Source organism: Sturnus vulgaris, chromosome 9 (assembly GCF_052056855.1).
Source record: "Sturnus vulgaris isolate bStuVul1 chromosome 9, bStuVul1.hap1, whole genome shotgun sequence".
In the NCBI taxonomy this organism is placed as follows: domain Eukaryota; kingdom Metazoa; phylum Chordata; class Aves; order Passeriformes; family Sturnidae; genus Sturnus; species Sturnus vulgaris.
In genome coordinates this window covers 18,751,383-18,774,350 of record NC_142251.1, presented here as the reverse complement: position 1 = coordinate 18,774,350, position 22,968 = coordinate 18,751,383, and the positions used below count along the sequence as shown (strand labels likewise).

The window sequence follows — 22,968 nt, the reverse complement described above, 5'->3', positions numbered from 1 at the left end:
AAGGAATGACACCCGTTAAAGTATATCAGAGGAATGAGCTATCTAGCAGCCCCAGGGCTGTGACTGAAGGGGAGCTGTGTGATAAGGTGAGGGCTCTCTACTGCTTTCCAATGACAAGGCACTCAGTAAAAAAAAAAAAAAAGGTTTTGCTTTATAAATTGCTTGTTCAAGTCAAGAGTTTTCTCAAGCAAATGCCCCAATTCTTGTGAAATACATATATTTAGGCATTAGTCGGAGACATTTCTGGTGGTTTTATGGCAATTCAAAGCACTCCCATAGCTGTGTTATTTAAGGGTGATGTGCTCTGGCATGTCAGACAGCTGCTGGCCCAGTGTGGGTGGGGGCTGGGCAGGAGCCAGCCCTGCCAGGACAAGGGGCATTGCTGTGGAGGCCTTGGCAGTGCCCAAAACACTGCCATGGCTGTGGAGAACATGGACAAGTGAGAGTAGTTCAGCCATTCCTTTTTGCTGTCTCTTCTCAGTGGTATTTCAGGTTGCTGAACTGCAGGCTGTGCCCTCTGTCTGTATTTCCTGAAGCACTTCTGTATTTACAGGCACACTCCAGGTGCTGTAGGAGAACAGACACGCTCCCTCCTCGCCATCTTTCCAGCAGCCTCTTCGTGCACATCCTGCAAGCTTTGCATAAGCAAAAGCCACAGCTGGAGCAGCTCGGGGCTGCCCCCACCAGCAGGAGCATCCCATTTCTTTCTCTCCTCTCTTTCAGTGTTTAGTCACTCTTTGGTGTCAGCAGCTTTCTCTCAGTGCAGAAGTGAGCTGGGAACTCAGAGGTTTGATTCACCCACTGCACATACACACCCCTGGGTCCTTTTGGAGAGGTGTTTCCAATCCCCTTTCCATGAGGATGTGTTTGCCCCCCTGCTGCCCACTGTGCCCCTGGCACCTCGCCGCCTCTGGAGTTTTGTACTGTGTGTCTTACTAAGCAAGTAGAAGTCACAAGGTAAAATAAATCTCTTCATCTCCTTTTGTAACATCTGTAACAGCCTTTGAGTCATGTCAAAACAACTCTGGGCTCACTTATCTGCATTCAGGAAATTCTTCTTTACCAATGTACACTTTAGACTGTGTAAAAATGAGGCAATTTCTTTTAAATGGGAACTGTCAGTGAGAACTTCGAGACACAAAAGATGCAATCCTGCTGCATGGGAGGTCAAAGACCATAGCTTGATAGGTTCTAAAATACTTTTTCAGGTGGAGTTCCAACATGAACTTGAGTTATTTACCATCCCTTCAACTAATCCTTTCTGTTCAGACCATTTTCATTTTCAGTTTAAAAGTAGTGATGTGTTGAACCTCACCAGAAAAACTAAAATTCAGCTGGCTACTTTTCTTTTTTGGAAAATAATCCTTCACTCCCCCTATGATACAGCAGTCAAAGAGCATCAGATCAGACATCGTGTTTCACACTGTTTTCCACCACTGCCCCATGGGAATGCTTGGTCCTTTGTGCATACTCCTTTTTTTTTAGTTTTTCATTTGGGCAAACTTCATTGCATCTTATTATTATTGAAAGTTAGAGAAGAGATTGAAGACTGATTACAAGAATATGGTGCACCATGGGAAAAGTCTAGTTATATAAAAGCTTTGTTAAAAGTCCACTACTTTGTGTTCTGAAAAAGCCACTGCAGACATCCCTGTTGCTTTTATTGATCTTATAGATTCAGTACTGGGGCAGTTAGAGTTTGGCTTTGCTTTGGAGACTGGCATATTTTATCTGAATTTGCTTGAAATTCAACAGATTAAAGTGATCTGACAGCTTTTTGAATGTTGGCCTAGAAAAAGGAATAGTTTCTCATACAAGGTGAGACAGCTGTCTCCAGAAGAAGAGTTATCACTCCACATTGTCACCAGATTTCCTGATGCCCAGAAACTCTGGTCAGGTAAAAAGCCTCTGCCAGGGCAGCCTGGCAGGTGGCACTGGGGTCCGGCATCCTGCTCTGCAGGCACTTCTCTTCGTGCTGGCACTGTGCCTCTCTCTGGGGCTTCAATCAATTCAGATCGATCAAGTCCTGCAGATCAGCTGGGAATCCAATCCCCAGCTCCCTATGCCATGTACCTCCCTCTCCAAATCTTTACTTCAGTGGCATTTTCTGTATTTTAAACAGAATTTTTTCAAAACTGTGATATTCCCAAGGATATAGAATAGTGCTGTAGTTGCTGTTTTACTTAATATTAAAAGGTTAAGAAGCCCATGAAAACATATAGCTCTGTGGAAATTAATGATGCTTATCTCTTGTAAACTACTGCTGTGTATGTACCTATCCACTCATAATGTTTTAAAATATACATAGCAGAGTGCAGATAGTGATAACACATTTGATTTTATCAGCGACAAATATATATATATATATATTTGTATGTCAGACAAATAACTTCCCTTTCTGCTCTCTGTATTGATAGAATCCATAGAGGATTTAATCCGTCTGAGTGTGCTTCTCCATGTTATTCATCTCAAATGTGCACTCAGAAAGTTCAAATATTTAAATTGGTTGAAAGTTAGAATATTAATGGCTGTTCTTAGAAATTCAATAACAGTTACATTTTCCCAGATGATGGATACTGTCACAAATGGCTACCACAGGAGTGTAGGTAGTTAATTACTCAGCAACAATTAGGATCTTAGCCCAAGTGTATGAAGACTTTTCCTAGTATGTGTGAAGAGAAACACGGGAGCTCTCTGAGGTCCTGATTGCTGTAGGAGTGTGATAAACCTGATAAACCTTGGAGCAGTGTTGTGTATCACCTAGGTCTGGGGGAGTTCAGCTTAACCCCTTAACACAGGACACAGGATTTGGTGTAGATGAACTTTGTTTACTCTTAAAATATCAGTCCTGGTGAAAGAGGGGACTGCCAAGGAGAAATACAGTTTCTCTCCAAAAGTGCAGGTTTTCAATTAGAAAGACAGAAAAAGAAGCATAAAATTTGCAAAGAGAATTCAGCAGGCAAGAAAGCAAGCCCTGTGCAATGTTACCCTGCAACTAGCCACCTCCTCTTAGTGCAAAGACAGAACACATGCTTCATTTAAAACCTGTTTTTAAGTACACCCCTAATTATGAAATCATTACCCGAGACCTGCATGATAAGGAAAGAAGAATTATTATATTAACCTGGGGTCTTCAGTGCACTCAGAGGCATCACAAAGCAGCTCTCCTGCAGTCAAAGCCTGCGCACTCCCTCTTTTCTCTCATCCAGTGAGTCACTTCTTCCTTTTAATCTCCTATTAAAATCCTTTCTATCCTCTTCAGTTTATGACTCTGTTGCTGCAAGGTGGTTTGTGGCACTCGGTATGGCTAATCCTTGGGATCGCATCGTATTGAGAACAGAATAATTGAAAACAGCTTGAAGCAGTTGTAGTTAGGCACACAAATCAATGACAGATAATCATTTAAGCACAAACTGAAACAGACATTTACATGGAAAATAATCATGGCCTTGGAGTTACACCCTGTTCTTGCCATGCAAAATCTTTCATGGATTTGGCAGAGTACCACTGGATGCTAAATCCCATTGCCAACGTGCCCATTCCTTTGAGACAGCCCTGGCAAACCCCTGCCAGAAACCTGAGCTCAGCTGTAGATCACTTTGCATGAAAGGCTGTCCACCCTTGGGTGAGATAAAACTGCAGTGCCCCCCAAGCTGTGTGAGAGTCATGGTCTGAGATGAGCAGCCCAGAGCAGTGCAAAGCCACAAGGCAGAGGAGTGCATGGGGCTGCCTCTCCCCTTTCAGGCTTCCACTCCCATCCCAAGGCCCCACCAAGGGAGGGGTCATGCTCAGGTGCTCTGTTCTGGTATGGAAGAGCAATTATGATGAATAAAAATTCCTTCAGTGCAAATGTTTCCTGGCTTGGTAGTGCAGATGGGAGCACATATTTCCCTGTCATTTTCCAGTGACAATCATATTCATACCAGCTGGTTAAAATATTTTAATAAACGATTACCTGATGAGAACACTTTCTCATGGCTATGGTGCTGGAGCTTGCTCATTTTTGCCACATATCATCCAAATAACCATTCAAATTAAAAAGCAGAAAAAAGCCCAACACAATTTAAATTCTTTCTTAGAACCTTTAGAAAGGGACTCGGAAACCTAAGTTCCAACTCACCTAAAGAGTTCTAATTTGAAGAAAATATGTTGGGGATGTCATATGCTGTCTGTAGTTTGTCCTGGGGGGCTGGAAGAGCTGAGCCTCCATCCCTATCTGAGGCTCTATCTCATAGCTAGATGAGTGAGTGAGCATTATTTCTGTGGGTCTCACATCTCTGAACTTCCTGGACTGAATTTCTCTACAGAGAACATTCCAGAGTGAATGTTCCCTTCTGCTTCTGTCTGAGGCTGGGAGTCAGAGCTGGCCCAGCAGCCCCCAGCTCCCTCACTGCTCTCCTGGCTGCAGTGCCTCTGCCAGGAGCTGGCTGCCCTGCTGCTGCTGTGATGCACATGCAAGCACAGAAACCAGCCCAAAAGGGCTGGTCTAGTAAGTTCTTGCTATTCACATCTGCTTATAAGTAGGCAAGTGGGGTATATTTCCTATTATTTAACCTTTTGCTTTGAAAACATCAACACCTGCACCAGAAGTTTCCAAAGTTTAGTTGCCAATTTTTCTTCCACTTTACCTGACTCTGCTGAAAGGGTATTATTTATCAAACTAAGTGTATATTATAATCTTTGCAAAATGGTAAAGATCAAAGACTACCTTGCATCAAGCAGAATTACAGTGCCATAACATTTTTTCTTGTTACAGCTGATATCAATCACGATATGACAGCAAGCCACAGAGAAGGTTTTTCAGTCAGTATCACTGACACTCTACAACATCTGAAATACAGCAGGCAGCTAGCATGTGCTCTGGGTGTGAAAGGGACAAACCAGCAGCATCAGTAAGTGCCTTCAATACCGGTGCCATTAAGTACAGCCATTTGGCAGCCAAATGCATGCACACAACTTTAATTCTGCCCACGGCTGGTGCAGCCTCTTAAGGGAAGGGATAAAAGCCTCCATGAGAGGAGAGGGCTTGATTTCAAGTGACAGTGGTGACATTCTCAGCAATGACCCCCGAGTGCGGCAGAGTCTGCTATGCCATGCTCCTGCCTCAAAGGCATGTGCACCACCCTCCTCTCTCTGGGAAGAGGTGGGAATTTGGATGAGTGCTGAGGGCTGCCCGGCTCTGGGTGGTGAGGCACTGACCCAGCAGAGCCCTGAATAACATCTGGCTCTGCACACAGTGCTACTGCCAGCACTGCCAGCAGCTTTCCTGCACCAGCCGTGAGCCAGTTACTTTCTTCCACAAGTTGCAACCATATCTTTGTTTAGTTTACGCTTGAGGATATTTTCACCATGGCCACAGGCTGCCCAAGGAAAGGACTGAGATTTCTCTTGGTCCTCCCCAGGACCCCGTCAGGCTGGTGAATTTTAAAGTACTGCATGCACTGTGTCCTGCAGACTTTCCTCTGGGAGCATGTGGTGGAGAACAGAAAGGAAAGGGGAGCTTTACAAGATCTGTTTGCATACATATCCCTTCCATCTCTCCTCTGCACAACAAAAGCCAGCCCGTGTATTTCTCCTTGCAACAGATACAAGTCCACAGCAGCATCTTTCCGTGCTGTGCTCACAGCCTGTCCTTCTGCCAAGTGCCACCTGAGCTGCCAGCCCATGGAGGCCCCTTGCAGCAGGAGCATGCAGCAGTGGGGCATGCTGAGGTGCATCCTGCTGTGAGCCAGCAGGAGCAGCAGGGACCAGCCCGTGGAGCCAGAGCATCGCTGCACACAGGTGGGAGCCCAGGAGTGCCAGGCACAGCCAGGCTGTAGCTGTATCGAGCAGTATTGATCCTGGCAGCGTCTGGAGCACTTTGGTTTCTGTATCAGGGTTATATTAACATTACAATTTCATAAAATGCAACTTCAAATGGTCCTGCAACTCTTTGTCAGGCACTTGAATCAAGAAGAAACAAAGCAAATTTGGTTGGGAAAGTACAAGGTTCAACAAATTTAAACCTCTTGCATTTTCAGGATTCTTCTGCTATTTGAATAGAAAACTGCATGGTTTTAGACAAAGTGCCCATCTTCAATTTTTCAGTCTCCTTTTCCTTTGCTGCTGAGAGCCACACAATATACTTCCCTGCCAGTTACTAAAATGCTTCTAAAAACTTGAAGAATTATTTGAAAAAGGGCATTCCTATTCCTTATGCATAAAACATGCATGCATATTCATATAAAACATTTAGAAAAATTTGTACCAGTTATAATTAGCATGTTTTGTGCATCTATTTTCTTTGCTATTAAATAACAAATTTGTGGTAACCATAGCAACTGGAACATCACATGATACTGGTGCTATTTTGGGGATAACATAAGTACCTTTCTTAAAGAAGCATTCACACCTCTAAGCTATGAATTTTAATAATTTTCACGATAAAGTATTTGTTGGGTAGATTGTATTCATTCCTCACTCTAATGTTGATTTAATGTGGAATGCACTACCTTGTATTGCAGTGCCTATGACCACTTAAAAGCTGTGATGAGTTATCTTGTTTTGCGAAAAGGCAAGTGACTTAAGAAAGGCAAAAGAGAAGCTATGGGCTTTGAGATGAAAAGCACAATAAAATGAAGGATTTTTCTAATTGTTTCTGGGGAAGGAGCTCCCATTGGTCATGTGCCTCTTCATGCTTGAATGGAGGAAAGCAGAGGAAGGGTGTGCTTTAATCCTGGATTGGTACAACTCCTACAGGAATAAACCATAGTCTTGGATTGGTATATCTCCTCCTGGAATAAGCCAGAGGTGTTGCCATCAGCTCTAGTGGAAGATGGGAGAGGTCCTTGAGAAGTTCTCTAGGGAAGAGACCAATTTGGCCTTCTAAGCCAGTCAAGTGTGTTTTTCTACTGAGCCTGTGCTGTACACCACACCTCATAACAGGGGCCTTCCAACACATCTCTGAGCCTCACAGCTAATGGGATAAAGAGCAAGAGATCAAATGCCACAACAGTAACAAGTAAAAGAGATTAGGTGGCAACAAGGTCGGTATCCACATGCTAGGGTAGGGATTCTCTTAAATAAAGTTTGCTGAAGCGTCATATTACAGATAAGAACAAAATGCCTCGAGAATCCCTGCCAAAGTTGTGATGAATTGAGGAAAAATGGAGTAACATGGAAGAAATTCCCTTCAGTCTCTGAAATCGGTAATTCAGTTAATTGTGAGAATGTAAGTAAGATGAACCAAACAGGCACCGATGAGAAATGAGTGCTATTAAAAATATGCTGCCCACACTGATGTTCTAATGAAAAATGCTGGTTGACATGATTAATTGTTTTATCACAGAAGAGTCTGTAGAGATGAAACCCACCCTGAGCCTTCAGGATGCTGTTATCCATCTCCCAGAGCAGAGGTAATGAGCGATCATTCACCCCGGGTGGCTCAGGCAGGTGATTTGGGTTAATACACACACCCAAGAGGCCATTCGGCTGGGGAATTACTTTGCCTGAGTCTGCCTGCCAGGATGGAGTTTGGAGCAGAGGAATTTGACCAGAAGGTGAAGAAAGGGGCTGGGGTTGAGGAAGGGAGCCATGAATTGGGGCTGTAAGGAGACACAGGAGTATGTACAAAGGATGAGGGGTTGCAGGGCCTGCCAGGGCTGGCCCTGATGCCCAGACAGTGTCTGGGGCTGGAGCCCCTGGTGCAGATCACCAAGCTGCAGGCAGGCTTGGGGCAAGTTGCAAGGAGTAAAAGTTAATGAGAACTTTGAGTTTATAAGCAAACCTTACAAATTTGAGCTAGACTGAAGGTATGAACCTGAGTAAAGATTCACAAAATAATGCTTTGCCTCTGGGTCCGCTGTTCTGCTCACCTTCAGTTTTTCTCCATTCAGGTATATAATTGGGAAATTTTTTTTTAAGTTCATCCTTTCTTACCTCTGACTTCTGTTTTATCGCTACTTTTGCAGAAGAAAGTCTAATTCTTCTTTATTAAAAAAGAAAAATAGGGGGTATGTTTTCATGAATAATTACAAATGTTCAACTTCAGCCATTAGGAAATTATGGATTTTGTTTCAAAAACTGCTACAGCAAACAAAAAGAAATTAAAGCAAGCATTTAGATATCTCAAAAATTGAAAGTTTTGATTACTCTCAACTAACTCTTAATTTTCTGTCTTAACTTATCCTCCAGGATAAATAATCCAAGATGAAGCAATCCTTTTTCACCCCTCTCTTGCTATGCCTCTGGGGACTTGCAGAGCTTGTTTGAGGAGGCCATGGCAGGATGTGCTGTGTAGTGGCTGCCTGAGAGAAGAGGCTCCCTGCTCCCCTCTGTGCTCACTCTGTGTTGTGTTATTGACCCTTTGGGACTGAACCTGCTCTGCTCTCTCCTGCTGCAGCTCTCGCTGTGCCATGTGTTTCTCTGCCTGTCCCCTCCACCAGCGGCTGGGACATCTCCTGCCTTTCCCTGTGCTCTGGGTAGGGACTGGTCCTTGGCTTGGCTAGGGAACTCTGTCTTCCCTCATTCCAGCACTTCCCTCATCTTCCATTCTTGTTCTCTTCCAAATGCTTGCTTCTTAAGGAAGAAGTCTTGGGAAAAGGTCTAATGAGGCAGCAGTGTGGGGTTTCAGCTGAATACAAATGCTGGCAGGAGCCCTGAGGGGTGAAGCAAAAGTAAACCTATTAAAGGCAAAAAGGGAAAGTTGCACAATATGCTTTTTTCCTTTTCTTGATCCATTCTGCAAGACAGGAACTTCCCACTCTACTTTCTGTTTGGAAGGGGAGCAACACAAAGAAAAGGTTTGGAAGATGCTGGCAAGTGATAAAATACAAAGACATTCTTTTTCTTATATAGTAAACGAATGGCTTTCTGCCTTGCCTTTTGTTAAAGCTCTTAATCCAGCCTGTAAATAGGCACTTTCCCTTTGGACTGACTGTTTAGATATGAGACTTAGAGCTGATCTGAAGTAATAGGATGAGAAAACAGGGGAGATATATCAAAGAGAATGATACATAGGCTCACACCACTGAACTTTCTCTTGCAGCACTTCTCGTATGCTGTATGTAAATGTACAAAGTACACCTCATTTTACTGCAGACCTAAGCGAAGGCATGGGCTCTGAGAAGCCTGGCTGTTTGATCCCCAGGGCAGCCCACCTGCCCCAGGGAAAAGCACAGATTCTCTGCCATAAGCAGAGCACAAGAGGCGATTTTGTTGCGTGGCCTGATTTAGGCTTACAAAATGCTGGAAGAACTCTGCATTTAAGGATGCTGGAAGTGGAGATTCACACTCCCAGATCTCAGAAATGGCAAAAGGAAGCCTGACCAAGCAAAAAAAGTCAGCAAAACAGGGAATTGGGACTGAGAGAACTCTTAATCAAAAAACAGATTATCTTCAAAGAAAAACTATATTTCACGTTCATGAAAAAACTTTTTACCCTACTTTTTAAGCTACACAAACTTTTACAATGAAGCTATCGTGTTTCTGCTGTTTCTTTGGGACTGTTCCATGGCTTTCTGTGAGTAAGGCTGTGGCAATGCATTGTTCTTCTTGGATTTGGAAGCCCTCCAATTCATATTCAGCTGCTGTGGAAAAAATCCTAAAAATGCACAGACTTGTCTTGTTTCCAAAGACATTTCTGACCCAGGCAATGTATTCTAAAATCCTTAATCATTTTCTGCTTACTGAAAATCTTCACTGACTGAATAAGTATTTTTCCCAAGTCAGATATTAAAGGAGAGAAGAGATTTCTAAAACCGTTCTTAAAGATTAACATATATATATGTATGTAAGCACAGTGAGAGTATAAATATAAAATACGATGCATATATTTTCTTCTAAATTTAAAATGAATAAATTAATCACTTGCTTCCATTTTGTATTTAGGAATATTTAGATGCTATTTGATGCTATTTATATTTTCCAGGGCACCTCTTCATAAGAATAATTTTTTTATTAGGTGCTGCTAGGACTGTATTTTAGAAGACACTTAAAGCCATATAAAGATGTAAACTGCCAACCAGCACCATCAAGGTCATTTGAAAAAGATGCTCAGACTAGAGAGCTGCAAAAACAAGCTTAGTTTGTTCCATTTCTTGTATTAAACTTGTGAAAACCAAGGGGAACTTTGCAGATCAATAGTTAGGAAAAGGAAAAAAAATAAATAAAAAAAATCTCTCTTGTGCTGCTTACATCTACTTTATGCATCAGCAGAAGTAAAGATCAATATTTGTGAAAGTAATGTCCTGAGCAGATTTCCTTCCCCATTGAAAATACTGTGTGACTAAAAGGGAAACCTTTAGAGGAGGCAGTGCAGGATCTGCCCTGGATTCCCAGTCCAAGGCTGTCAGGACAGAGCTGGTTGCTTGTAACACTCCCAGCTTTTCTGCTGAACAGTATGAACAATAGACTGACATTCATGTGCCTGCTCTCCTTTTCTTTTGAGTCGTCTTTATCCTAACTGTATACTCTTCTAAACTGTATGGGTGAGTTCTTCTGATCTGCTACTGGCTTTTGTTTTCTTTTCAACGTAAACCTGTTATCTGTCAAAACCACAAGTGACATTAAGAGCAGTATATAGTTTTCAGTATTTTTATATAATACTTTTTTTTCCTGAACAGTTGAAAGGTGTAAAAAGTTTTCTTTGAATTCTTCCCTAAGATATATTTTTAATTCTGTATTTTAAGCAGTACAACTACTTTAATATCCCCTAGTTCAAATACAAAGCCATAATATCTAAAGCATAAAAAATAAATCCTTTATTTTACTTCAGTACCAGTATGATTGTTAATAAAAGGTGTGTCCGTCATTGCCTGTTTTAACATGACATGGAATAAGTTTCATTTCAATTAAATCTCAACTAAGTTAACTAATAAACAGGAATATCAGGCGATGGCATGGCACCACCCAAGCTGCTAATGCAAAATGATGAGTGAGCAGTGAAAGGTCAGTCCTGGAACTAGGGCCTGCAGATGCAACCTGATTTTCATATTGATTGTGTTTTCCAGTGGGCTTCAGGTCAGGAGCTGAGACCTCAGGGCGTGCTCTGTCTGCAGCTGTCTCACTGTTTTCTTTGCTTACCTTGAGCAAGTTCTGCAATGTTTCTGTACTGCTTCTCCAAGGATAAAATAGGTCTAATGTTTATCAGTATTGCAAAGGCATCAGAAAAGGTGTTAGGTCTTCCCCATGAGGAAGATGCTATGCACAATAGAAGATTCACTCTGTGTATGTATTTGTAATCTCAAGGGTTAATGTTTCTCTGCAGGATTGCAGGATATTTATTTTTACCAGTTGTTAAATCCATTGTGAGTTAATGAGCTTTTTTTTACAAAATGGTTTTACAACCAGGAAAAGAGAAGATACAGGCACCTGTTCTGAGAGGGGAGCAACATAGAACCGTGTATGTTATACCAAAAGCATTTGTTGATACATAACAGATCAATATTCAACTGTATAATAAGGTTGAGAGATGAGATTAAATGTTCAAATAGGCATTCTAATTAGAAAGGACATGTACATCTACGTATAGAGAACCTGACGGTGAGAAAATGACAGAGATTCAGCACTACAGTGAATTATAAATGTCAAATTACAAGGATGCATGTAAAAAAAGCTTGTAACTGTTAGGAACTAGACTCTGTATTCATGTGAAAGCTGTTGCCTTTATCATCTTCTTAGATCCCTCTAAGGTGTTCTGTCATTCACTGTCAAATTTTCTACGTAAGATAGTAAGACGTATGTCACACAAGTGTCCAAAACTGCTCCTCTGCCTTTGTCAGGACACACCAATATATTTTGAGGGGTTTGTAAGCAGAAAGAATATTAAGCAGGAGATCTGCTTAAGTATTAGCAGTTAGTTACAGACTTTTTCCCCCTCGGATGTGACAAAATCTAACACATGATGCCCAAAATGTAGGGGAAAAGGGAAGCAGAAATGTGTGTTCAGATGGCTGTGGGCTCAATAGGTTGTTAGAGAGCCATAGTCTGCACAATAAAAATGGATGCTAACTAAATATTGATGTGCAAGAGCATGTCTTTAATTTGCTAGGTATTTTTTTTTAATTAAAAGGTAAATAGCATTTATAATTCTTCTCACAGACTGAGAGGAGCAATAACACCTACAGAGCTCTCAAGACACCTGAAGAACTTCTTCGATGCATCTGATCCATGGGGTAGGTACATTTAAATGAAAACAGCTGACTATTTTAAGTGATATTTTTGTTTTTACACAATATTGGTTATTACTTCTAAAAATTTCTAACCACTGGTTGCAAGATATTAGTTGCATGAAACGTATAAAATACTCAGCCATGAAAGTGTGGTGAAAGTCCCTCCCCAAGTATCATTGACTTTACAAGACATTTACCGTGGTGCAGATGACTTGCATGGAGCCAGGGCTTCACGTGAACACGAAGGCACAAAGTCTGTCTGCACAAGCTGTGTTCAGACCCTTCTGCACACAGGCCTTGCCCAAGCGCTGCAGAGCAATCACAACTTCTGGAGGTTCCTTTTCTTAGCTGTATCTTCTCCTTCAATGCTAGCGTCCAAGCTTGCAGAGCTTACAGTTCATTTCCTCTAAGGTCTTTGAGACTCAACACCCTGTTACAGGTTTTGGGCAGTGGTAGTTCTTTCAGCAGAACCCATCCTCCAGCCAGGGTGCTCCTCACTCCCCACATGCTGAGGGGAGTCCGTGGCTGCACCCATGGCAGCTTTCACACATTTGTCAAACAGAGCAGCTGAAGCCAGAAAGAATTGGAATGGGAAGGCAGGGCCAGCTCAGTGCTGGATGTTGTGCATGGTCATGTCACCCTGCTCACCTACACAGCCACACTCTGAAACCTGAGCATCTTCTGCTGGCTGCTCAGCAGCACTCACCAACACTGCTGTGCAGGGGAACAGCCCAGCTCTGAGAGACAGCTGCCTCTCTTCCAGTGGTCTTTAGGGACAGCATCTCCAGGTCAGCTTTTCCAGTGGGGAGCCCAGCAGCTCACATTTTGTTAGGTTGCTTGAAGGGAGTACAATGGCTGGGAAGAGATGCAGGCTGCTGACACCAATCTCTCTAATATGCTAAAGCTGGATCATGTTCTGCTCAGAGGGTCTGATAGTATCAGCCTCCAGAGAATCAGTGTCTGACACTCCCAGTCTGTTGTTCATATTGGTTTGGTCTCAGCTGAGCTATTTCTAACAACGAAGAACATATCTGAGCGAGTTACAATTTGCTGTAATCATATTTTTCCAGTTTTTCTCTGTGATAATTACTCCCATAAATATCATTGCTTCACCTCAGCTCAAGAGAGTGCTCTCTGTTTCTGTGCTCAGTCTCAACCTTCCGTACTTGGATTGCTGGGGAAGAACAATGATAGCATTTGTTGTTTCCAGAACCACTCCAGCTCTGGGGCTGTTGGGGCTTCCAGGGCTAGTTCTGTTTCTTTGCAGTATTAGTTGTTAAAAAATGCCTTCTGAATTGAAAACCGATGAAGAAAATGCATTAAATTGCACCTATGTTTGAATTAATTAGTTAATAATAAGAAGAATAGGAATAATAGTAGTAATAATAATAATAACAAAAGCAATATTTAAAAGGTTTGATTTGGTTTTCAACCAGGCAGAGACTTGAAAACCAGAAGCCAGGATGCAGATTTTCAGTTAAATATCTCTGGCTGTACTGCTGGTCCCTGGGTTTAGTTTAATGTCAGAGAATGTTTTTAATGTAATCAGTGGGCTGAAGACCTCAGGAATTCCAGTTCCTAGAATGGTTACTAACAGCTTTTCTGATAGACCCTTAAAATAGGCTTTACAAGAGTATTGTCTATATTTAACTGCTGGTTAAGAGTCACAGACTCACTTCAACTTCAGAGTGCCAGGCACCAGCAGTACCCAGAAAGGAGGTGCTTGGTCTAAGACCTTAAAAAGCAAGTGAGTAGATGGGAAAGTAAAAGAGGCAAGAATAGGAAGATTGCTGTCCCCATTTCAGAAATGGTGAAATGTGGCAAAAGACTAAAGGACTAGCCAAAGTTACCCCTGTTGCCCATGGCAGACCTGGCATTCAAAGCCATGTCTCCAGATTTCTAATGTACCTCTTAACTACAAGGCCATTCTTCCCCTCCAGAAAATGATATATAGGTATATAAATGTGCATTGATGTAATGCCAAGTTATAAACCACAAGCCTTTCAGAACTCATGTCCCTGATAGATTACAAGAGAACTTGAAGTCAGGAGAATTGTGGTTTGTCTGACCTTATGCTAATCATTCTCTCTACTTGTGTCTTGGTCAAACTGAAAATGGATAGAATAATGAACCCTTTTGAAAACCGTAATTTCTGGGTGTTGGTCATGACCCAGTTTTTTTAAGTTGCTAGGATATGGGTATAATCAGGGAAATGAAGATTCTATCTTATGAGACAAGACCGAAAAGCTTGATTTAAACAAAAGAAATGATGAGAAGGAATATTAGTACACTGTGAGGGGAGTAAATACCAGAACTAATTAAGGACAAAATTGGCATCTGAACAAATGGATATAAACGGGCCCCTAATAAACACAGCCTGGAAATCTTAAGCCAAGTTATGAGATTCTGGAACAGTTTTCCAAGGGGAATAGTAGTAGTAGAGAAAGTCAGGGCTTTTAAATGGATCTCGATCAGTTTGTGAACTGGGTATCATGCCTAAGAAAACCAGAGAACCCGACTGTCAGTGTAAGCAAGTGCAGTGTCCCCATGTAAAAGCCAGGACATCACCAAGATGCAACATCAGGTGATGTTCTGGAAAAACATTGTGACTGGCTACTTCTGTCTCAAATTCCATCATGTGTATTTTGTTTTTTAGGCTCCTCAGCTCAGAGCCTCTTCAATTCCCTGTTATCTCACCAGCCTCGCACTTGGAAGCGTTATTCAACATTTCCAGGTAATCCTTCCCTATTCTCAAGAGCCAATGCAGGAGCAGACCTGGAACAGGTCAAGGTAAGGTAACATTGAACATGAAATTCCTCGTGTTGGCTGCTGAGGATGGGAGAGCAGGGTGGTGGCAGGGGCGAGCAGGGGCAGGTGGCAGGAAGCACACACAGCTTCTAGAACGGCTGAAGCCCCTGTGCAGAGGCTGGACCCTACCCCCACTGTGCAGCCCTCTGGAGGGGCCACCTGCCGAGAGCCTGCCAGCAGTGTCTTCAGTGCCTTCATTCCCGGAGGCAGGCGACCTCTCCTGCTGCTGGAACAGGAGAGTGCGGATGCTGGCACAGCCCCGCATTCCCGGCGCCCTGCCACGGGAAGAGGTGGCTGACCCGGCTCGCCTCCGTGCACTGCCCTGCCTGTACCCACACCCTCGTCCCCTGCCTTCACACCGGGCGGGGGCTCCGCCTCTCACCCGCCGGGGCCGCCCCCGCTGCGCTGCTCGCGGGGCCGGGCGGGGCTGGGCGGGGCCGGGCGGGGCTGGGCCGGGCCGGGCGCTCCTCGGGCGAGCCCCGGCCCTGCCCGGCTGCGGCCCCATGCGCAGCCAGCAGGGGTCTCCGCCGGTCCCGCTCCGCCCCGCGCCGCGCAGGCGGGCTGTGCCCGGGGGCGGCTCGGTCCGGCCCGGCCCGGCTCCCCTTCGCTCCGCAGCACCGGCAGCCCCCCGGCAGCGCCTCCCCCCGCCAGCCCGCAGCCCCCGCCGTGGGCTCTGCCGCGGCTCCGTGGGTGCAGGACGGGCCGGCCGGGCCCGGAACGCCCCCGCGCAGCTTCCGCCCGGCGCGGCTCGGGGCCGGGGAAGCGGGACCGGCGGAGCGGCAGCCCTCGGCCGGGATGGGCGGCGGCTGCAGGGAGACAAAAGGCCGGCGCGTGTCCGCCTCTGCGGCAGCGCCGGGTGCGCTCCCCCTCCCCGGGCCGCCTGCGGCAGGGACCGGGTCCGCCGCCTGACCGCAGCCCAGCCCTCCCCGCCTCGCTGCGGCTCCGCGAGAAGACCGTCATGTGCGAACGGGGATGGGCGGCCGAGCGCGCCGGGCAGCGCGGCGCAGGCAGCCCGCGGGGCAGGCGGCTCCGCTGTGGCCTCCCGAGCAGATGCCGAAGCCCGTGTGCGCAGTGTCAACCCTGGGCAGGGAGCGGAGAGGGGGTATCAGAGCGGGTCGTTACAAACCCGTGCGTAGGTGTGATGGGAAAAAGAAAGGGAGAGGCCACCTTTTATTAGGCACCGAATCTCCTGAATTATAAGTAGCAAAACCCTAACTAGATCGCCGTAACACTGGGCTGGTTGGCTTTTTTTCCTCTTGTACAGCATTTTATTCATTACCGTGTAAGCGTGCGGAGGCACAGCAGAGCGTGACTGCCGGAGTAGCACCGGGCGGTGCCCGAAGTTCACGCTGTCTCTGCAGGAGCAGGAAGCATCCCTTTGGGTTGGGGGGCGAGGGGCTGGGGCGGAGGGAGGGAGGGGCTGCTGCCGGGCTGCCCCCTCTCAGTCGCCGCCGCAGCCCGCCTGGCTTCCCATGAGGTGTCCCTGGGATCGGGAATGAGAGAAGCAAACTCTCAAGTTGTGCCCGAAGAAAAGTTGCCCGACTGGAGAAGTCGAGGGGATCCTGAGTGTCGCCACCCGCTCAGTCCTGTTTGGTGCTGGGTTCTTCCTGCTTTTTCTGCAAACCCAGGGAAAAGGTTTGCCTAGGAAGCTTGCCGTAGTCTTATGGAGACAAGGGGAGAAAGAAAACAACACGTCTTCAGAGTGGCACCTCGCCGTGTTCCGTCTTCTCGTCTCCTGGCCAGGGTAGGAATGGAGGCTGAGGACGGCCTGAGCAGTGCTGGTGCCGGCTCTTCCCACTCGTAGCCCCTTCCTAAAGAAAACACGTCTGGGTCCTCGTGGTGAAGAACCAAACCCAACAAAAGTTGGATCCTTTTCGAAGAGGGGCCTGGGGGCGCGGAGCGCGGCGGCTCCCGTCCGCGGAGCGCTCGACAGCGGCGGAGCGCTCGCCGCGGCTGGGACTTGACCTGCAGAGGGCAATAGCTGGACGCAAATGCCAACAAAGGCAGCGGGGCTCGCTGGCTCGGCGCCGCGGCCGGGACCCGAGAATGCTGTGTAGGTAGGCAGCAGTGCTTAATTAATGTGTATTGAAACAAAAGATCGAGTAAAGTGTTTGATTTGTCTTTAGGCTACGTTTTTAAGGCTAATCTAATTCATAACTGTTAGATTTATTCTAAAGATATTAACACAAACTTCCAGGAAAATAATGGGGTTGACTCCAGAATTACCCTAAACGATAATTGTTTACCGGAACGTTTACATTCAGCTACTTGGATTCGTATTATTTGCCTTATTATTCTTTGCGACCCAGACAGGAGAGGTGGAAACGAAGGGGAACTTTCCTAATTGTTGTAGCGATTGTCAGGGCGACCGCGCAGACTTTGCAGGAGGGGGCGGCCGGCGCGGCGGAGCGGGGCCATTGTGTGCGGGGCCGTTCAGCACCGGCGGGCGGACAGCTCCGGCCGGCCCCGCGCCCGCCGCCCGAACCCCGCGGGCCTGCCCGCAGCCTCCGCCTCCGCTCGGGGCGGGCGGAGGACAGCTGGGCTCCGCTGGCCCTAGCAGCCCTTCTCCCCACATCGGGGAGTGGAAAAGAGCATCCCGACGGGCGCACTTTGTCTCCCTGTCGGTGTCTGTAGACGCGGCTGCCGTAGGCGTCTGTGGCTTGTGTACATACGTGGCTTTTATAATTACACATAAGCTTCTATAACCTCATAATTCAGGAAAGACTAGAAAACGCGACCGAATTGGAGTGTTGGCAGCAGGGGTGATTGCAGGTCTGGATGCATACTCCGTCTCTTCCCAACTCGCCGCCCCCTTCCTCCCCCCCACCCCCAAATCATATTTATCTGAGATTATGTCAAATTTCAGTGATCGGAAATGTCTTGCCCAAGCGCCATTCCCGCTGGAAAAAGTCAAAAGGGTTCCTGGCATTTAAACGACCTTGCGTCATTCCTGATGAAATTAGCAGAGCTACTTGTTTAGAGCTTTGCTAAGGATGCACTTCGGTTGCAGTAAGAAGTAAGAAATGTGGGGTTTAACCCCACATTTGAGCAGAATCCGTCTGCTTTCACTAGCTGCAAAGCCTGAGACCAGCACTTGAAAGCGCCTTAGACCTGCAGTCCATTTTTCACTTGTCTTTAAGTGCAAGCGATGGGAATTGCTAACCTCGGCTAAGAAAATTTCATTTTCCCCATCCTGCTAAACGGTTCTGGTCGACATATGTTTGTTATCAGAGAGAGGTGCTATGAACACAGAGCCATTTTCTTAGCAGCTCTTTGACTCTGTGTTACCATAGTCCCACACGGCATTGGTCCTTTCCCGTTGGGAAGTCATGAATAAGAGACTATGAAGCTTGCACGTCAGATCTTCCTCAATTAATCCACCATTAGCATGTTCGGGATCCTCTACTGGATGGTTAACAGCAGCTTTGGTAACTGTATGCTGTCCATACCCAATTATGCTCTGCTAAAAATGAACTCTGCAGAACAACCTTCCTGAGCTGTCAGTGTCTCCCGTTTTCCTATTTTAACGCTTGTGTGTAGTGGCAGGCGACAGATGGTGTAGATCAGATCGATTTGATTGCATTAGGCGATTTTTTTTTTCCTCCTCTCCCCCCCGACTCCTTTTCTGGAAGCCCACATTCATCTGAGAGGCGATCGCCGGGGACATGGGAAGCAAGAGCAGCCGCCGATGTGTGAAAGCAACGAGACATGGCCAGCCAGAGGCGCCGGGGTCCCTTCACGGGGTTTGTTAACATGGTAATCCGGCGCCAGGAGAGAAAGCTGCTTTCTGCTGCCCAGAGCCCATTCCCCATCACACATCAGATGACTCCCTGGCTTTACACACAGTTGGAGTTCTGCTCGAAACCTGGATTTAAAGGGTAAGCGCTTCAATATAGGTGGATTTCTGGTGGTTGCTCGGGTAGGTGGCAAAAGGAGCGATCTTCCAGCGATTTTACAAAGAGGCTCCCTTTGAGCGGGCATGAATATTTTCTTCATCATTTCTTTTTTTTTTTTTTTTTTTTTTTTTTTCCTTGCCCCCTCCCCTTTCACCAGCGAGCCTCCTAATTCAGAACAATTTCTCGCACGGAAAGACATCGCGCCTCTCTATTGACGGATGGGATCAATATTCCCCCCTCTGAAATTTGCTTTTCGTGGAGAGCCCGAGCTCTGCTCAGAGCTCCGCTCCTGATAGCTTAATTGTTTAATTCCCTCCATCCGATCCCCTCCCTCTGTGTGTGGTGTGTGTGTGCGTGCGTCCCCCTCCGCGGGCACGGCGGAGGAGGCGGAGGTGCCCCCGGGGCCCTTCCCCGGCCCCGCCGGGCTGGCGCTCCGGCACCCGGGCTCTTTCGGCGCGGAGCGGGGCGGCAGCGCCGATAAACATGGCTTTCGGAGCCGGTGAACAAAGGTATTTAGCGGCGCGGCGCGCCGCCACGGGCACCTCCCGCACGCCGCGGAGAAGGTGCGAGGCGGACGGCGCTGCGGGGGCTCCGCTCCCCGGTGCCCGAGGGCGTGCGGCCGGCCGGGAGCGCTGGGGCTGGGGCAGGGGCAGGGGCTGGGGCTGGCAGGGCCCCGCCGGCGGCAGCGGCGGCCCCGGGAGCGGCTCGGCGGCGGCACTCGGCGCTGTCCTCGCCGCGGGTGCTGAGGGGCCCGCGGGCGGGGGGTGCGGCGGGCCGGGCCGGGCCGGTGCGGGGCGGTGGCGGCGGGGCTGGGCACGGGAAGTTTCGGCAGGCGCTGTATTGGCGGGGAGTAGTGGGGGGGCTGCTGCTTGGGGAGGGGAAGGGCAGTGTCAGATGGACACAGCGAGAACAGCGCTGGCGCCGCGCGGGGCTGCTTTTCCCCGAGAATCTCATTCTTCAATATTAAAAAAAACCCCCAAAAACAAAAAACCCAAACAACCCAAAAAACAACAACAAAAAAACCCAAACCCATGCAAAGTTTGGACTTCTGCCTAATTCTCGATGCATTTGTGGAGCGCCTCCCAATTTCGGAGAATATCAGTCTAGGGTATCAGTATAGAGTGTTTTCGCCACGACTCGGTGCATTTCACTTTTTCAAACGGCTTTTGTTCAAGTTGAAGGAAACCCACCGCATCAGTTATTTGAGTTCCAACGCCAGCTAATGGGTTTACAGCCTTCAGTTTCACAGCGGGGAAAAATTACAGTGTTTGTTATTTACTTTCCAGCTGCCATTTAGAATACGACTTGAAAGCTTGCTGTGTTAGAGGATACAGGAAATTACACCTAAAATGAGATTAAAATAGAGGAGAGTGTGTTGGAAATTATTTTTTAATTATTTAAGGTAATGTAGCTATCAAAGTATTTTTTTCTTTTTCTCTCTTTGTTTTTCTCATTTTCTTTCAAATTCAAGCAAGAGTCTGTGATACAAAACAAATGCTATCTTCTCGTATGTTTTCATAGGAACCATAGTGGTAGTACGTCAACAGAGGCAAGGGCTCATGTTAAGGAAGAAGTCTGTAGAAAAAGCAAGCATCTTGTATTAATTTCAGTTGGAATCTTATAAACAAGCTGGTCAGTCACCAAGTGCAGTGGATAACGAGGGCTGTGTGTGCTGCATAATTACTCATGGCTGAGGAAGTGCGGAGTACCCCTGCTCTGCGCGGGTTCGGACCGTGCGGTGCTAATTTCATTGCCCCCTCCCCACCACTCACACGGAAGCTGTTCTTAGCATCAGGAGCCGGGGTGAAATAGCACGGAGAAGTTCCTTAGCGCTAGGCGAAGTGTGCTGTGCCATGACGTTGCAGAGATCCTTTCTATTTAGTTGGCGAACAATAAACGTTTATTATCACCGCGGCAGATCATCAGACAAAGCTTCCCCCTCCCGCCTCCCCCAGGCACGAGCGCTGCTGATAAGGGGACTTCTCCGGGTGACAGGCAGAGCCGCGGGCGCCATTCGGAAATAACTTCTTTTATTATTGTTATTTTTCCCCCCTGTTCGCCTTTTGCAGACCTTGGCAGGGCGGCGGCAGGTGTCAGGGCGGAGGTGCTGCCGCCGCCCCCGCCCGCCGCCGCGGAGCCCTGCCCGGCTCGGCGCCTCGCAGCCGCCGGGCTCCGCCGCTCGGGCACACGCGGGGAGCGGAGCGCGCTGAATTTGTACTTTGAAGCCTTTTTCGCCTTAGATTTTTATGGCGCTAGGAGGCCTGACTGAGGAGTGCCTTTGCTGAGATCGGAGACTTTGCTGTTTTTTTTTTTTTTCCTCTCCATCGCCTTCCTTTCCGCCCTCCCTCCTCTTGGTAGCACATCGACTCAGTGTGAGTCAGGACTCGTAAAATGCATTTCCAAAGCCCAGATGAAAAGTCTCTCAGGCGTGTCTGCTGCTTTATCGGAGCTTTCCCAAGCCCACCTATGCAAACAGATTTGTAATATTTGTGTGCTTGACCGTGCATCTCTTTTACAGGAATCTGTTGCTGCGTATGACATCTCTTGCAAGCTCCCGGAGAGAACTGATGGAGTATACAGCTAGGGAATAGGATGCCAGAGAAGCACAGAGGAAGAATCCAGGCAATCACCAGGTAAACTCAGCCTTGCTTTGATTTATTTCCTTTCACCTCCCCTGCAAGCCCTTGCCCACTCCAGTAAGGGAGCAGGAGAGCAGAGGGACTGTACGTATGTGTATTAAATGCCTACTCGTCTCGTTCGCTTCCTCAGGATGGGAAGGTTCAGCGGCCACTGGATATGGGACAAGATCGCTTGGCAACCCTTGTGGATTCTCCTTCTTCTAGAGGCGAATTATAGTTATGGATTTATTGTCCCGGTGCAGCACTTCCACCAGCAGCAGCAACAGCAGCAGCTTTCTGACTCTCTTCGGTGACGGGTATTCTTGGGTGGATAATACGGATTACGTTGTTATTGCTTAAGAATACGCGTAGTCGAGGAGAGTACCGGCGGCGGGCAGGCAGGCAGGCAGCGCGACCGCCCCCAGCCCACCAGCTGGCTCCTCACCTCCTCTAGTTGCCAAGGTAGCACCTTTTCCATCTTTTCCTACGCTTTGCAATGTTTCGTTCTGTGTCTCTGCCCGGGCGGGGGGAGCTCGAACGCCCTGTCTCTTGCGGAGGGGGGTGCCCGGTGTGTGTGTGTGAGTGGGAGCAAGCCCAGGGCTGGGGAGGGCCGCGGCGGGGCTGGCCAAGCTCCTGGGCAGAGGGTGGCCGGGGGAGCCACGGCCGCTGCGGGCTGCGCCTTGGCGGGCAGCGCTCTTTAGGCTGCGCCGGGGCCGGGGGAAAGCGCTCCCCCTGTCCGCGGCCCCTCGCCCCTCTCCGGCGTGGGGCGCGCATGGGGGAACCGAGGCGGCCGGCCTCGCCTGCCAGGGCTCCCTCCCACCGGGACACGGAGTGCCCGCAGGGCCGCGGCGGCCCCGGCTCCGTCCGCGCCCCCCGGCAGAGCCCGGGCGGCCGCCCCGCCGGTCACGGCGCCGCGCCCGCAGCAGCCGAGGGGTGCGGGCTGGGGGTGCCCGCGGGCGGGCAGGGGCCCAGCGCCCCGTGCCAGCGTGGCTAGCGAGGCGAGGGACAGCCCGGCCGGCCGCACGGCGCCCCACGCCCGGGGAAGCCCCTCTTCCCCGGCTGCCGAGGGGTTCGGCCGTCCAGTGGGGCCGCTCCTGGGGAGCAGTTCGGTTGCTTTCAATTAAAGCAATGCCCCTCTCGCTCTTTTATCCTCACCCTGCAACCTGGTGAGGGCAAGATTAAGAACCCACCTTCACACCAGCTCCAGCCTAACAGAGTTTATCAGCTTCTGGGGCCCCAGATTGACACATGCTCAGGGCCAGAGCTGAGGGGTTTTTTCCTCTGTGCAGCTCAGGTGGTGGCCTATTTGTGCCCTTTCCAAGAGCTCAGGACTCCCTAAATGCTGCTTGCAGCTGGACAGGTGGGAGACACAACTAAGGGAGTGTTGATTCCCATAACTGTCCAAGACATATCCCATCACTTTAACACAGAAGTGCATCTGTCCTTCTCTCCAGTCTCACGAGCAGGGCACAGGATTTGGTTAAAACCCTGATCAGT

General features: G+C 47.9%; 2 long non-coding RNA genes across 6 annotated transcripts in view; both read left to right on the top strand.

The window, feature by feature from the left end:
• LOC148222833 (uncharacterized) overlaps positions 1 to 15,214 on the top strand; it is a 38,520-nt gene extending 23,306 nt beyond the window's left edge. The window contains exons 6-7 of the long non-coding RNA XR_015805436.1: positions 12,079 to 12,152; positions 14,806 to 15,214. This is a non-coding gene — a long non-coding RNA (uncharacterized LOC148222833). The remainder of the gene's footprint in view (positions 1 to 12,078; positions 12,153 to 14,805) is intronic.
• Positions 15,215 to 17,834: 2,620 nt separating this feature from the next.
• The window catches only part of LOC148222832 (uncharacterized), a 44,779-nt gene continuing 39,645 nt past the window's right edge, over positions 17,835 to 22,968 (top strand). The window contains exons 1-3 of one of the 5 annotated variants that reach the window (XR_015805423.1): positions 17,835 to 18,835; positions 21,372 to 21,486; positions 21,623 to 21,933. This is a non-coding gene — a long non-coding RNA (uncharacterized LOC148222832). Of the gene's footprint in view, positions 18,836 to 19,261; positions 19,363 to 19,793; positions 20,256 to 20,343; positions 20,809 to 21,026; positions 21,226 to 21,371; positions 21,487 to 21,622; positions 21,934 to 22,968 lie in introns of those variants that run through there. The other 4 variants (XR_015805425.1, XR_015805426.1, XR_015805427.1 and 1 more) reach the window with 4 other exon arrangements.